At 44.9% G+C, this 14,052-nt stretch overlaps 2 long non-coding RNA genes across 8 annotated transcripts in view; one reads left to right on the top strand and one right to left on the bottom strand.

The window, feature by feature from the left end:
* The window catches only part of LOC144270590 (uncharacterized), a 24,352-nt gene extending 18,774 nt beyond the window's left edge, over positions 1-5,578 (bottom strand). The window contains exons 1-3 of one of the 5 annotated variants that reach the window (XR_013347182.1): positions 5,488-5,578; positions 2,504-2,654; positions 493-529 (exon numbers count right to left, since the gene is read on the bottom strand). This is a non-coding gene — a long non-coding RNA (uncharacterized LOC144270590). Of the gene's footprint in view, positions 1-492; positions 643-2,503; positions 2,655-5,487 lie in introns of all 5 variants that reach the window. The other 4 variants (XR_013347179.1, XR_013347180.1, XR_013347181.1 and 1 more) reach the window with 4 other exon arrangements.
* On the top strand, positions 4,307-14,052 carry LOC144270591 (uncharacterized). Of its 3 annotated transcripts, none has more exons than XR_013347184.1 (4): positions 4,307-4,416; positions 6,023-6,118; positions 6,541-6,664; positions 13,576-14,052. It is a non-coding gene; the product is annotated as an uncharacterized LOC144270591 (long non-coding RNA). The 3 variants fall into 3 exon arrangements; XR_013347185.1 differs by lacking the exon at positions 4,307-4,416 and adding an exon at positions 4,867-5,192; XR_013347183.1 differs by lacking the exon at positions 4,307-4,416 and having other exon boundaries at positions 5,818-6,118.

Below are 14,052 nucleotides of genomic sequence, written 5' to 3'. Positions count from 1 at the left end.
CCAAAATACACTAATACAAAGATAAGTATTTAAACAGTGCTGCAGCACATCTATCCCTTCTCTCATCACTGTACTATAATTTATATAATACCAGGATCACTGAAGACTGGTTGCCTGGATTTTGCTTATGACAAATTATACACAATCCATGCATAATGGAATTAGGTACAGTAATATTAGGAAGGTTGTATGCAATGAATTCTCTATGTAGAATTCATATTGGAAGAAATGGCAGTTATGAGGGTGAGTTGGGCTCTATAACCTAATGCATAATAAAAATACCACACAAAAATATGATGAAAAAGGAAGTGTCACCACTTCATACATTTGCTTCATACACAACAGCAATAGAAGCAGATTTGTTGGACAGACCAGAAGAAAAGAAAAACCCTTATTTATGTTGATTTTAAAGATCTACTACCATTAAACAAGAACATTAAATACAGTTCTTTTCCTCTTCAATGAAGGGGATCAGAAATTGATGCTAGGTACCTCATGCCTTCATCTGGCAGCAATCTCATCTTCCTGACTGAGGGAGGGAGAGGAGAAATAGAGTGAACACCACAGTGCTCTCTCGCAACACCCTTCAAGCAACGCAGAAGAACACTTATCGTCTCTTTAGTTTCATACAGTCCTCCTCAGCTGTGCAAGTAAGACAGGGAAAAAGCTCATTCACGTATCTAACGTTTTTTGAGCACTTCACAAAATATTGAGACTCACAACCTTCCATTACATTTATTTTACAGACTGAAACTGAGGCTTAGCAGTTAAGTCACTTGCTACTGTATTTTCTACCAGCAAGCAGAAGACCCCAGTGGGTATAATTTAAACTCCAGAAAATACTGAGGCAGAAATTTCTGCAGGTCAGATACAGCAGATTTATGGCAGTAATGTATATAGGCGCAAGACTAGATGACCTCCTGAGGTCCCTTCCAACCCTGATATTCTATGATTGATTGATTAATATTTCTGGATAACTGGGCATTTTGGATATGCAGAAGTGCACTGTAATGCTATCCCTAGGAGAATACCTATACCGTGGCTTCTTGCCAAAGTACAATGGGATGTTATATGAAAATTCTCTTTCAAAACAAGAAGGCACCTCTTAAAAATCAAAACCGATGAAAGAAAACAGGGGGTATCTTATAAAAAAAGAAAAGGACTGAAAGGTATAAGTATTAGGACCAAGGGTGAGACAGACGGATGGACGGACGGACACCCACCCCACTTTGTTAACTTGCTTAGTCTACATTTCAGGGCATAATAACAACCTGAGGCTGGCAGGAAATTCCTTCTTTCCTTAACCCAAATCCCAACCCACATGCCCCCAGGATGGGGGGCAAATTCCTTCCCTCACCCTCAAGTTATGGCAATTAGTTCACTGTTTCCTATATACTCAAAATAAAAAAGATTAGCTATCAAATGGCTATTTAGGAGACATCCGACACAGCAGAAACACTAAAATATTGCCATGGGCCGAGGGGGGCGGGCGCGGGGAGGAAGGGAATCAGACAAAGCATTTACTTTCTAAAAAATCTTTAGAACTAGTCATCCTCATTGCAATCTGAAAATAGATAACCAACAAATAAGACACCACTCATTTTGACTATGGTGATGAAACAAACCTGAAGTGGTGAGTCCCGCCCACTTAAATAGTTCATAGCTGACTGTGCTCGTAAGTCAGTCATTTTCATCTGTTTTAATTTGAACAATGGAATTTAAACAGTGTAAGGTATTAATATTCACAAATGTGTTTAATAGGCAGAAACATAGCCTATGTTTTATTGACAACCGCCACATGGTTTTCACTATTAAATTTCCTAAACAGTTCAACTTGCAGACTGCCAAGATTGAGCTGAAGATGTGTAAAGAGAAATTACTATCTATTAAATTAACAGCTCACTGTATTAATAGATGTATCATAGTGAAGTTGTTTTCCTTTGCACAGACATCTCAAGTGAAACTAATCTGCGTGCAAAGTGTCGTGCAACAATCATTACTAAGCACTCCTTACTAGGTAGCAAAGTACCCATATAAAAGTGAACAAAATAATTTTAAATTTTTTATATATATAAAACTGGGTGAAGATAAAATATTAATCTTTTCCAGTGCACCTGTATTGAAAGTACTTAATCTATCCTTTCACCACCACAAATTAACTTCTACTATTTCTCTTAAAATAAAGAGCATTATATGAACATAAATACATTTGAGCTGCAACCTAAGCTTTGGCATATTCTACCTTTAAAACTTACATGATTAAGTACTTAACTTCTCTTTTAAGGTAGTATTGAGAATGGAACAGAAAATTGGATACTAAACTGTTACAATAAAGTGCATAATCATTTGATTAATAAAAATATTAAAGCTTCTAGTTTTACAAAATTAAGAGCTTGATCCTGCAAACTCTGACATGACTAGTCTCATTTATTTAAATGAGTCTATTCATGTGAGAAAGGACTACTTGTGCTTGCAAGGCCTGTAAGATCAGATCCTAACTTACTGTACTTCAGAACATCAGTAAAATTCCCAGGATCCAGTTTTTCCTCAAAACTGCAGAATTGAAGAACAGTACGGTGCTTTTTGGTTCCATTTTTTTCACCATCATCTCATCCAGTTTTAAATAATACGGTAAGGATCTGGAACCTGAACTCCTAAAATATTTATTTGTTAAGAACAGAAAGAAAAACTATGGATTTTTTTTTTTTTGGTCAGATGAATATTCATTCAAAGCTAATGAGCATGCAGTAAATATATTCTTCATATTTGGATCAGTTTCCTTAAAGCCCACCTAAAGCTTTCCTCCTATTTACTGTATTTGCAGTTCACTGTTTTACTAGGTTTCTATAAAAATGGGCTCTTTTGGGTTACTAAATATTCATAAAGATGGTGAGCAATGAAATTCTTTTGATTTCTTCAGATTATGCTGAAGGTAGACAGATGTTGGCACACCTATGTATGTATATGTAACAGTACATTTAAAAAAATTATTTATTTTGCACATTTGTTGTTCTAGCTTTGGAAAATTATTTTCCTAAAAATATGCACAAATTACACACATTGCTCTCCTCACTGGAAACAGACAGAAAGACAGTAACTCATCTAACCAAAACATGATTTAGAGGTTCACAAGCTTGCCAGGATATTCATAGTTCCTGCATGAAACAGGTCAGTAAAAACTGTTAAATACTTAAGGATTTTTTTGTTCACCCCCCTTCTTTCAATTATTTGGCACTTTGGACAGTCTTAATATTCTTCTTAATAAAACAAGAAGCGTATACTTGAAAAAAATGGATAATAATCTACTACTTTATATACATTCATGTATTTATATTTTGATGAGAATCTAGTATCTTTCATCAACTTTTCCACACTAATAAATTGTTTAAAATAACGTTAATTCTGGAATTTTTAGTAAGTTTAATGTGTAACAAACAATGCAATACTTTAAAAAAAATTATTCTGATACCAAATTAGATGTGAAATATAAATTAAACATTTAAATTACACTAGACATCTCAACAAATAAAAATATTACATACAATAATATTTTCAAACTAAATGTTAAAGTACAGTAGAAATTAAATAGCTACTCGTTGGAAGTTATTAGAAAATTAAATTTTTCAAAACAGAATTTGGGGAGGGAGTAGGAGTCTTAGATCTAGAAATTAAAGTGTCTCTTTTCACATTTCCAGCCTGTCAAAACAAAAGTTAACAGAATCACAGGGTTTATCCCACAAAATACAATAGCTTTAAAATACTATAAAACTCAGTTTTAAGCACGTTAAAAGCTTTCACACGCAGAACGGTACAATTTGAATTAGATTTTAATCCTGAATCCAGTCATTTAATTACAAAATACTTTGGTATTGTTGACAAGCCAATAAAAAAATTGCTGACGTTCCCTCTCAATAAAACAAGAAGCATATACTTGAAAAAATGGACCGGGGGTGGGAAGGGGGAAACGGCATTAAAATGTATATGACCAGTAACATGTATACAAACACGTTACAGGTCTAGTCTCCTAAAACGTTTAGTTTAGCAATGTTTCCGCATAAACTCGTTCCGAAAACAAAAGTCGAATTGAAACTGCCCTGGATTGAACGTGTCCACACGCGGCCAAATTACACTCCCAATCTCTTTTGCAATTTTCCAACTGCTTGGATCGAATTAATTCATCCCGTTTTTTAACCCGTCCCCGCCCGGCGGCCTGCAACTTTGTAACGGTCTGTAACCTAGACCCTCCCCCACCCCTCGCTTGGGGGGAGGCCGCACGTGCCCCCCCCGGGAAGGCAGGTTACAAAGTGTCTCCTGTCACTTCTCAACTGCGTCATTAGCTGATACAATAGCGAGGGCATCGATCGCAGGCCGAGAGTCAACAACTGGGGCCGGGGCGTTGGGCAAGCCGTGCTGGGTGTGAGCGGGGCAGTGTGCAAGGAGGGGAGGCCGGGGCTGGGTGTGAGCGGGGCAGTGTGCAAGGAGGGGGACCCGGGGCTGGAGGCGCTGGGTGTGAGCGGGGCAGTGTGCAAAGGGGGGGAGCCCGGAGCTGGAGGCGCTGGGTGTGAGCGGGGCAGCGTGCAAGGGGGGGAGCCCGGAGCTGGGTGTGAGCGGGGCAGTGTGCAAGGGGGGGAGCCCGGAGCTGGGTGTGAGCGGGGCAGTGTGCAAGGGGGGGAGCCCGGAGCTGGGTGTGAGCGGGGCAGTGTGCAAGGGGGGGAGCCCGGGGCTGGAGGCGCTGGGTGTGAGCGGGGCAGTGTGCAAGGGGGGGTGCCCGGGGCTGGAGGCGCTGGGTGTGAGCGGGGCAGTGTGCAAGGGGGGGTGCCCGGGGCTGGAGGCGCTGGGTGTGAGCGGGGCAGTGTGCAAGGGGGGGTGCCCGGGGCTGGAGGCGCTGGGTGTGAGCGGGTCAGTGTGCAAAGGGGGGGAGCCCGGAGCTGGAGGCGCTGGGTGTGAGCGGGTCAGTGTGCAAGGGAGGGAACCCGGGGCTGGAGGCGAGCGAGCCAGTGTGCAAGGGGGGGAGCCCGGGGCTTGGTGTGAGCGGGGCAGTGTGCAAGGGGGAGTTGCACTTTAACCCTTTGCCACCATTGGGGCTTCTGCACGGCACGCACCTAATTTTCGTTAAAAAGGACCCCCCCCCCCAGCCGCATCACCGGCTGCGAAGCTGCCCCCTCGAAGAACTTGTTTACTCCCCACACCCGGTGAGCGCCCTCCTGCCCCCCCACCTCCCGCGGCGCTGGACCCGTGCGACCCAAACATACCCCCCCCGTCCCCGTTCCTCCGGCTGAGGAGGGGGGGCGCTGCATTTGGGGGCTTTTTGCAAATTAAAAGTTTTTTGGTTTCTTTCCTTCCCCTAGAAAGTTTTTAACCCGCTCGCCGCCGGCCTGCGGGGGGTCGCTGTCTGCCCCCCGCCCGCTCCCGGGGCTCCCCTCCCCGAAACCCCCTCCCCAACCCGGCCGGGCCGGCGGCTCCCCGCACCCCCCCCTCCCTCCTCACCTCCGAGTCCACTCGAAAATGGCGCCGAAACCGAAAAAACTTCGCAAATTTCATTGTAGGCGTTTGCAAGGGCTGCTGGGAGAGGGGCTGGGGGGGGCAGGCGCCGCCCCCGCCTCGGCGCGGCTCGGCCCGGCACCGCCCGCGCAGCGCCGAGCTGCGCTGCGCCCGGGCCGGGGGATGCGCGCGGGACTGGACGGGCCGGGCAAGGGAGGAAGGGAAGGGGGATGTGGGCGCTGGGGGGAGGGAGCCAGGCTGGGTGCTGGGCTGGGGGGTGATGGTGCTGGGGGAGGCTGGGCTGGGCACTGGGGGTGATGGTCTTGGGGTCAAGCGACACTGAGTATTAGGGGAGAAGAAGGCTGTCCAGTTAGGGCAGGGGGCCTGGCCCTGGGGGAGCAGGCTGTGCCCTGGTGGGAGGGGAAAGGGTGGCCCTCCTGTGCCCTGGGTCTAAGGCTAGAAGGGCCCATTGTCTCCAGTCTGACCTGCTGCATGACACCAGTCATAGGACTTCCCTGTGTTAATTAATTCCTGCTTCCAGTCCAATAGCTGTGGCTGAACTAGAGCAGACCTTTTGGAAAACCGTCCAGTCTGGATTTAAAAATGTCCAGTGATGGAGAATTCACCACAGCCCTCGGTAAGTTGTTCCAATGGTTAGGTACCCTCATTGTTAAAAGTTTGCACCTTATTTCCTGTCTGAATTTGGTTAACTTCAACTCCCCGCCATTGGATGGTGTTAGAACTTTGCTAGTGTGAAGAGCCCTCTATCATCACATTTCTCTTCCTCACATAGGCACTTACAGACTGATCGTGTAGCCCCTTAACTTTCTCTTTGATAAAGTAAACAGGTCGAGCTCCTTGAATCTATCACAGAAAGGCCTGTTTTCCAATCCTTTAATCGTTTTAGTCTCTGAACGGACACCAATTTATCAACATCATTCTTGAACTGTGATCAGCAGAGCTGGACATGGGATTCCAGTAGTGGTCACACCAGTGCCAAATACAGAGGTAATATAACCTTTCTACTCCTACTCAATGTTCTCTGTTTGTGCATCCAAGGATCACGTCAGCCCCTTTGGTCACAGCGTTGCGCTGGAAGCACACGTTCAACTGATTATCCGTCATGATGACCCCTCAAGTCTTTTTCACAGTCACTGCTTCCCAGAGCCGGGTCCCCCATCCTGTAAGTATGGCCTGAATGCTTCGCACACCCTTACAGTTAGCTGTATTGAAACACATATTGTTTGCCTGCGCTCAGCTTGCCAAGCGATCCAGAGCGATCTGTATCTCTGCCCTTTGTGTCATCTGCAGACTTCATCTGTAATGATTTTGGTTTTCTCCGGGTCATTGATGAAGATGTTAAATAGTGTAGGGCCAAGAACCGATCCCTGTGGGACCTATTAAAAACGCATCCACTCGATGATTACACATGTAAAATTATATTTTAAGATCTATCAGTTAGCCAGGTTATTAACATGTGATGTTAATTTTGTATTGTTCTAATTTGTTAATCAAGAAGTTATGTGGTGCCTGACAGTAGTCTAAGTTATTACCTAAACTCTATTACCTTTATCAGTCTTGTAATCTCATCAAAAAATTATATCAAGTTAGTCTGATAGGACCTGTTTTCCATAAAACAATGTTGATTGGCATTACATTACCCTCTTTTAAGTCTCTATTTTGCCTGGGATAGATCTCAGGCTGACAGGCCTATAATTACCCAGGTCATCCCATTTAAATATTGCCTTTATCCAGTCCTATGGAGCTCCTCAGTGTTCCAAAACTTTTTGGAAATCAAAATGTATGGGCCAGGGAGCTCCTCAACCAGCTCCTTTAAATCTCTTGGATACAACTTATTTGGACTTACTAATTTAAAAATGTTCAACTTTAGTAGCTGCTGTTAACATCATTCTGAGTTACTGTTGCAGTGGAAAGTATTTAATCTTTTTGCGGGTAGGGGTATGATGCCCCGGGGAAGCAGGAATATGTGATGGGGGGGAGGTAAGGCTGTGAATTGGGAGGGATGGAGCCCCGGGGAGGCAGGGCTGTGCGCTGGGGGGCAATGCCCTGGGGAGGAGGCGGGGGGGTTGTGCCCTTTGGGAGGGGTAATGTGGGGGAGCGGGGCTGTGCGCTGGGCTGTTTGCTGGCATGGACAATGTGTGGTGGGGAGTGGAGCTGTGCCCTGGGTGGGGGAAGGGTTGCCCTGAAGTAGCTGCAGCCAGTATGAGCCAGGCCAAGCCTCCAGATGGGTGGATCGGTCAAAGCCAGAGACTGCCAACCTGGCCCTGTGCCACTCAGTGCTGGGGCTGGGGTGCTGGGTGTGGGGCAGAGGTGTACTGGACACCCCGGAGAGCTGGCAGGAGATATTGTTCAGTGCTTCCCCCCAGAGAGCTGGGGGGGGCTTGCACTGGGGGGAGCTGGAGGAATTGTGGACTTGGGGCATGCTTTACCCTGGAAAGCTGGGGGTGTACAGTGGGGGGGGTCAGCTTGGGGGTTGTGTGGGGGGGGGAGCATCACACCCTCAGAGCTGGGGTGTGTGCACTGAGGGTATAGCTGGGGGGGCCTGTGCATTGGGGGGTGCTGCCTCCTGGAGAGTTTGGGGGATGCATTGGCAGGAGCTGTACCCTGAATTGAGGGAAAGGTGTTGTGCTGAGATGCACCTTGGCTTTCATCCCTACCGTGCCTGGCGCAAGGCATTCTCACCAGGGAATGGTGCCTGGGCTGGGCTGCTTCTCGAGCTGGATGCTTTATTCCTTTAATCTCCTTTGAAAAGCCCACCATGGGTGTGCAAACCTTATTCCCAAACTGGGGCCCAGCAAGGGCGGACTGGGCATTTAGTAACAGGGAAGCACTGGTGAGAAGTGCGAGCCTTCCGGACCATGCCTACAGGACAGAGCTAGAGCCCATGGGGCAGCAGTGGCAGTGTCCCCCATGCCTTAGCCATGATAAGAGAGTACCTAGGCCCCTCAGTCAGCCAACAAGGGGGCGGAGGCCCAGTGAGGTTGGTAACATTTACCTTATCCAGTAGGAAGCGAACTGACATCACAGGCTCATTTCACCTAATGTGCTGTTCAACAGCCACTGGACCGTCTTGAAGCCAGTGGGGGCAAAAAAAAAAAAAAAACAACAAAACTGTCTTCAAGACTGAGCTTGATAAGTTTTTTGAGGGGATAGTATGATGAGACTGTCTACAATGGCATGTTGCCGATGTGCGACTGCTTTCAGCAAATATCCCAATCAGTCAGTGATGGGAGGCTAGATAGGGTGGGCTCTGAGTTACTACAGAGAATTCTTTCCCAGGTGCCTGGCTGATGGGTCTTGCCCACATGCTCAGGGTCTAATTGATGGCCATATTTGGGGTCAGGAAGGAATTTTGCCCCGGGTCAGATGGGCAAAGACCCTGGGGGTTTTTCACCTTTTTCTGCAGCATGGGGCGCAGTTCGCTTGCAAGTTTAAACTAGAGTAAATAGTGAAATCTCTGTAACTTGAAGTCTTTAAATCATGGTTTGAGGACTTCAGTAACTCAGCCAGAGGTTAGGGGTCAGGAGTGGGTGTCTGAAGTTCTGTGGCCTGCAATGTGCAGGAGGTCAGACTAGATGATTATGCTGGTCTCTTCTGACCTTAAAGTCTATGAGCTTGTTACTGTGAACTTTGGCTATATTCACATCAGCTCCCTAGAGATGAAAACACCATATCCCACCATTACTAACCACCAGAGCTATCCAGTTCCCCTGGTACATTTTAAAAAGATGGCACATCAAGCATTTTTGTTTCAGAACGACACCTTGGGTGGTGGTATTCTGAGTGGGTGAGGGGATAGTAGAAATAAATTTTCTGTGTATTCCATAAACAAAACCGAACCTTAATTCCTTTTACGTGTAGTCTCAGTGTGGCATATACCTACTGTAAACTTTGAAGAGCAAGAAAATGCCAAGTTATGTGACACCTCTTAACCAGAGCTACAGGTGCACCGAACATGCTCTGCTGGCAGTACCAGATTGCATAGCTTCACAAGGAATTCCCTTCCACCTCCAGCAGATGATCAAGCACTCTTCACACAACACACTGATCTCACTTGCATGATGGCAGAACCTTAATGACAACCTCAGCAACATTAGCAAATACTTAGCACTGACATATGTGCACCATAGGTTAAAGTTTGTGCTGTGCCATGTGATCCTGACGGGAGCAAGCGGTAGTAATTAAAGTTTTTATCTGATACTGTGAAGGAGGTAAATGTGTTTGGATGTAGTGTTTCTCTGTTTCTTGGCAGCAAATGGAAGTTCTTTATAAAGAAGTGGAGTCCGTCACTGGAGTCCATGAAAACTGCTGTGTGGGAGTTGGGGTATCTCATAACTTGGCATTTCTTGAATTTTTTTCAGGGTTTGTGTTGTGGCGGAAGGATTTTATGCTTCATTCTAAATGACAATTTTATTTATTGGGTTTCCTGGGATTTTAGTATGGCAAGTATACAACGAGTCGTCGACTCCAAGACCAGAAGGAAACACTGTAATCATCTAGTCTGACCTCCTGTATAGCAAAAGCCAGAGAACTTCCTCAAAATAATTCCTAGAGCAGCTCTTTTAGAAAAACATCCAATCTTGATTTAAAAATTGCCAGTGATGGAAAATCTACTACGACCCTTGGTAAATTGTTTCCCTTATTATTAAAAAATGTATGCCTTATTTCTAGTCGGAATTTGTCTAGCTTCAGCTCCCTGCAATTGGATTGTGTTGTACCTTTCTCTGCTAGACTGAAGAGACCATTCTTAATTTTTTGTTCTCCATGTAAGTCCTCATAAATTGTAATCAAGTCACCCCTTAGCCTTCTCTTTTTCAAGCTCAATGGATTGATCTCCTTGAGTCGAGGATATGGAGATCCCCAAACTTCAAGGGATATGGTGAAAACCAGGATGTTTGTGGTGGCTAATTGGGAAATGGAATTGGTGGGTCTATCTCTGCTCTTTCTCCTTGCAATGGTGTCTACATTCCTAGGTTAAGGGGAAGAGTCTGTCAAGCACCATATCTGCTTCCCTGGGTCAGCCACAGCTTCTCACAGCCCAGAAGCCTCAGTGAATAAACAAATAGCTGCACACCAAAAAATTACATGAAACTAATGTAGAGTGTTTGAAAACTCAGAAGTTATTATATTAAAATAAAGTTAAGGTTGGCTGTGTAGCCTTAACTCTGCCCACTTTTGTGTCTGCTTTACAGCACAGCCAGTTTTGATATGATCGTATGCTGTTTTCCCCCCACAGGACCTTTGCCTTACTAAGTGCACAGGGATGGATGGTGCTTAGTGAATGAGACAGCCATTCAATATTGATTTGTTTTATTCTTGTCATTCAGTGTGTGGTCCTGTGCTTCATTTACAGACCAAACCCTGCCCTGAATAAGGGGTTTTTTTTCATCAGCATTGTACCTGAATGCCTCCTAGCCCTCCTTCCCCCTACCTGTGAACTCAGGAAATATTATTGTCCCCACTTTGCAAATGGGCCGCAGAGGCACAGAGAGACTTTCCCGAGGTCATGTAGCAAGTCTGTGGCAGAGCCAGGAATTGCAGCCAGCTCCATACCCCGACACATGCACACTCTGGGCTGGGGGCCTGATCCAAAGCTGACTGAACTCAAAGGGAGTCTTGAGAGTGGGAGTGAAAGAGTAACAATGAAGGCAGGGTGTCAAGAACTGGGAGATAAGTACCATCTGGGAGGCACAGAATGTCAGTTTCTGGGAGGCCTAGTAGGCAGAGGGAGATTGAAGGGGGCAGAGAGAAACCTGGAGACTTTGGAGGACCAAGTAAAAGGTGAGGTATTTGGGTGGGTGATTTTTGAGGCGGGTTGACTGGGCTTTGGGGACTGAAGGAGCAGAGATCTAGGGGAGACTGTGGAATTTGAGGGGAAGGGAACCTAAGGAATAGAGAGGCTAGGAGGGAATTTATGTTTCTGGGAGCCCCATGGTAAAGAAGATGTCTCCAAATGGTTAATGTCTTTCAAAGGGGGTTGTTACATACAGACTGGGAAAGCCTGAAGGAGCTTCTAATCTAGTGGTTAGAGCAGTTTTCCTGGGTTCTCAAGCACTGGGCTTTGCCACTGGCTTCTCAAGTGACCTTGGGCACATCACTTAATCTCTCCAAAGCCTTTTCCCCATATGCCATGGGAAGAATGTAGACAGGGCTGCTTTGAGGCATTTATTAATTATATGTACACAATACTTTTCACTTTTATAGTGCCTTTCATCTGCGGATCCCAAAGCACTCTACAGACATTGGGGCCAATTCTGTGAAGCCCCATTAAGTGGGAGGAAGAATGGGGCTTGTAGTTAGAACAAAGGATGGGAAGCAGAAATCCTGGATTCTACTTGCAACTCTGCCACAGACTTCCTGTGTGAGCTACTGAAGTCTTTCTGTTGACTTCAGTGAGACTTCACTGGATCCCCTAAGCTCTCTGCTGCAGTTTTTACTGATGTAAAATGGGAATTATATCAACCTGCCGCCCAACTGAGCGGTGAAACTAAACATATTACATTTAGCAAAGTGCTTTCAAATCCTCTGCTAGACAACATCATATAAGGGCAAAGCATTTTTTTTTTTTTTTTTTTGCAACTACAAAAACTGATAACAGCAGTGAAAATGGAAAAAGTCTCCCTGCTAAAGGGTATTACAGTTCTGTGCTTTTTCTACTCAAGATCTAGTAACAGGCGGACCACTGCTGCTTTTTGTTTAGAACTCTTTTTTTCCTCTTGAAAGAAATGCAGTCGCTACCAAGAATTCTGGTGGGACTACTTCTTTAAACCAATAATGTTTTTCTTATTGGGTGTGTACTATTATTTTCTTAATTATTTCTGGATTTCTGCCTGTTACACCCGGAGTTTTCTGATACAAACTTTTTTATTAAGTTAATAGCAAGAATTATCCCTTTAAAAAAGAGTCTGTACATCCCATAAGCTAAAACATGATACATTTTGTCAACAATTACACCTCTTCATTGAGGCATCTTATACTCTTTTTTTGTTTTTAAATTACTATCGTTTACTACTACTTGTCTTCACTAACGAAAACCCTTTGGTGTCAGTGTAAAATAATTGGTGATTTTCAGCTTCAAAATCCCTGATCTCATCACTGGCATTTATTGGGGGAGAGGGTCTCAACAGAAATGTGCAGGGACTGAATGAGCAGGGAGATTAAACTACATTGGCAGGGGAAGCTGTCCTGGAATTGTCTGTACTGTACCCATTCAGTGGAAGAATAGAGAATTTCAGTTTATAGGGTTGTCAATCCAGCACCCTTTGCAAGTACTAACATTTGTTAAAACACACACACAGACCCATTGGGACATCAAATATAAATGTCAGCATTTCATATGTAATGGTATTGTGGGAGGCTCCTGCACGTGTGGTCAGCTGGTGTGCCATCTATATTGAGGGCTAAAAAGCAGCAGTGAGAGCCCTGAAAGGCACTGGTTTAACATCAGCAAAAGAGTTTGCCAAGCTTGAATCGTGTCACCGTGTTATGATTTTGCTTTGTAAAGGGAGAATACTCCTGGGGAGAAAGGACTCGGCACATGGTATTCACAGAGAGACTGCAGGATGAATACTGTTAGCAGAAGAAAGAGGGAAATGTCTGAAACGATATTTTTCAAGTGGATGCTCTATGAGTGTTGACCTAAAGCAAAGAGAATAGCTACAGATTGCTCAAGCTGAAAAAAATCCAAAATACCAAGGAAAAATATTAACCTCTCCCCTGGCCCATCGCCCCAAGCACACCTGTTTGGGCTTTGATTTGTTGCTCTGGGATGGACTGGTTTGACTGTTCTGTGGATGGTGAGAAAGCTGAATTGCTTCTCCTATCCTTGTGGGAAGACTGTTGGCACCTCGCAGTTTCTCATTCGGTTAAAGTTGAAAATGTAGGACAAGACTTGCTGGTTTTTCCTACCCTGGAGAATACAAATCGACCCAGGCTATTGCTTAGTTCCCCGCATTCAGCACCCCTCCCTTTACAAACACTGTCTGCAACTCAAACGACACTTCCATGAGTGACAGGGTTGTTCCAGTCTTTTGTCCTTCCGTTCAATGTAGCTTGCTCCATCTCTCTTAACAGCTGGCACCTGGAACACGCTGAAACCAGAGCCTTCTGCCAACTGGGCATTTAAAGAGGAAAAAATTCGGGCAATACATGACTGTATGGGAACCATTCTGGTGTCGGTTACACAGGTGTAAAGAACTGAACAGGTGTAGAGGTGGAGGCGGCGGCGATCTGGCCCATCAGGTGCTAGAGGAACAGGGTCTGTAAGCTCTTTAGTTCTTTTTGTTCTGTTTGTACAGCACCTAGTACAATGAGGTTGTGGTTCATGATTGTGGTCCTGGGCGTTCTATAAAAAATGATAGGTCTAAAATATAGTTTCAAACACACTTTTTGCATGCCCGCTGGGCATGGGAGTTTAACTGAAGCCTAGGTCTTGAATAAAATAATCTTTATTTATGTATAACATAATATTGTGATATCCATCTGCCATCTTTATAAATGTAACTGTGGTTATCCAATAAATGTCATGGCATTAGTTTATAGTCTAGAAGT

Source organism: Eretmochelys imbricata, chromosome 9 (assembly GCF_965152235.1).
Source record: "Eretmochelys imbricata isolate rEreImb1 chromosome 9, rEreImb1.hap1, whole genome shotgun sequence".
Lineage (NCBI taxonomy): Eukaryota > Metazoa > Chordata > Testudines > Cheloniidae > Eretmochelys > Eretmochelys imbricata.
This window is presented reverse-complemented; position numbering and strand designations above follow the sequence as displayed.